Raw genomic sequence first — 2,537 nt, 5'->3', positions numbered from 1 at the left:
CTTTCCCTCAGCTTTGTGTAACATTCTAACAACGGCTAAAAAAACCGCAAATAGTAGGTTATACAGCAGAATAGTGTCAAACTTGAACTGTAGCAGCTAAAGTAACATACTTGATTTACCTCTTTATACTGGCAGTAGACAACAAAAGGCCTTGAAGGAGCAACAAATTCCAATAAAGAAAGTAATAAAGGAGTGGGATGAAACTTGCTGGCTACAATTAAGCTGCAGAAGAAATTTCAAGCGCATTAGTTTTCTGCTGCTACATCCTATTCCTCAAGTGATATTTTTCTCCTACTAAGCACAGCAATCAATTACAGCTTAAACATTGCTAACCAGCATGTTTTCATGGCTCTAACAACTCCCTAAATATTGAAAGAAAATCACGATTTCCTATTTGCATAATTAAGAGAATAAAACATTTGTTCCCTGAAGTGCAATATACTAAACATGTCGCAGAGGCACTCATTTCAGCTGTGCTGAGCTTCACAATAATTCTTATATGACCCAAGAATTTGCATGCTGCTGTCTCCATCTTAAAACCATTGTCCAAATATAACTGAAATTTTGTGACTGCTGATTGTAGCTTAAAATGCAGCCTCAGGTGTGATTCTTTAAATTGGGTAATTTTCACTTTAAATACAGCTTTATGTAAAGAAGCCTGTATTTAAAGAGAAAACAATCCCTTAATGAGCATGACTAAAAATCTTTTAGAAAGAAATTATGTCCTTGCCAGCTTAAAGGCTTCATGCTTTATTCTCCATCTCATTTTCATATAGCATAACTTGGATTTACAGATGGTTAAGATTCTCTGCCGACATCTAGAGTTTTTATTAAAAAAAAATCAGTGCTCAACTGTACTGCAAGAAATGGTTAAGATTCAGTAAGTTATTAAGTTGTACTTGCGCGGATGCAATGGACTGATTAAACTACTTCTCTCTAGTATACAATTACGATATGAAAAGATTCATCAATTAATTAACATTTGCTCTCCAGGTGAACATACAGCACTGGAAATACCACCAAACTTACCTAACAAAGGGGAAGTAAAAATTGATGTTCAATTTTCTAAACACAATGGAGATAAAGAGGTGAGATAATTATTTTACTGTTGTTTGTTTCGGTGACCTTGTAAGCTATAGATTTAACTCTAATTCCAAACTTCAAAAACTTTGTGCTCGGTAATTGACAAAGTGGATGATAAAGAAAAAAGACTCCACAGTGCTGCTCCTCCACGAGCTCTGCCAGAGAGTAGGAAGGCGAGAGAGACTGTGAAAAACGGAATTTGTTCTCTCCTACAGCAGCACATATTGCTGTCAGCAGGTAGGCTGGCCAGTCTCAAAATTAATGTAACGGGTGAGAGGGGAGAAGGAGGAAGTAGAAGGGCACAGAAGGGTAGAGAGATGGGTGGGGTCTAATTGTGAGCACCTGCAGTGTGTCTATAAACCAATTTCTGCATTCACCAGATCAGAAAAATTTAACAGTCTATCTTTAAGAAGTCTTATTTAGAAGAATAGCAAATTAATGGCTCTTTCCTCCTCAAGGACCTGTGACAGACTTCAGCCCTCATAAATGGAATTGAACAAGTAGGTCTAGTAGGATCATGGTTTTACCATGGTTTTACACAGGAGACAAATTTTATTAAAATTGCATCTCCTACGTTAAATAGTATATATTGTCAAATTCAGGACCTCAAGAATTCTCCTGAAGTTGGTGCCTGTCTTTACCTAATGACCAGTTTTTCATCACTCTGATCCTAACTCCTAATCTTTCTCCTCACCTCCAATGTTAATCAGCTCTTCCCTAGCCTTTCCCCTCTCTTGCAAAACAAAACAAAATCCTGACTTGCCTGCCTGCTTCTACTCACGGTCCAAGTCATTATTTTGAAGCATTTCTTCAGGCCATGCCAGTTTTTCCTGGCTTAGCAGTACCCGTACCCTGTGGTTCTTGATCTGAACAAATGGTGGGCTGTAACAGCAGCTGACAAAAGAAAGGTAATCCTGACTGAGCCATCTGTGAACAGTGCCTGCAGGCAACTAGAAAATTCTCTTCCCTCCCATCATGCTGAAGACTTCCTAAAGCAAGAAATCACTCATCCCTTCAGGTGTATAATTTGTCATAGCTTCCATACATTAGAAAGGACAAAAGAATTGTACAAATGATGGAAAAGAAATGAACAAGAGGCAAATACTAAACAGGCTTCCTTGAACTCAGACTTATCAATGACCAAACACACTATTTTACGATATAGGAAGAATCAAGTAAAGCCAAACATTCATTTTTGCTTTGTCGGACCACGCACAGACATTAATTGTAGTGATGGCTGCAGGAGACGGTGGTAAAACCGTAACACTACCACTATTTAGGCTTCTTACTGGACATTAACAGGCACTGCCAGTGGTGCTGCTGGTGCCAAACAGATGTGCAGTACTTGTACAAACCTCCTTTACCATTTCCTTGTTTTGGAGAACACAGAATGAGCTGTCTCTCCATCTTTACAGCAAGCACTTCTGCTACCGCTTTGCCAAGGGGCAGTTCAG

Source organism: Apaloderma vittatum, unplaced genomic scaffold (assembly GCF_000703405.1).
Source record: "Apaloderma vittatum isolate BGI_N311 unplaced genomic scaffold, ASM70340v1 scaffold22611, whole genome shotgun sequence".
Taxonomy (NCBI): Eukaryota; Metazoa; Chordata; class Aves; order Trogoniformes; family Trogonidae; genus Apaloderma; species Apaloderma vittatum.
The sequence above is the reverse complement of the archived record's forward strand: the minus strand, read 5'-3'. Positions refer to the sequence as shown.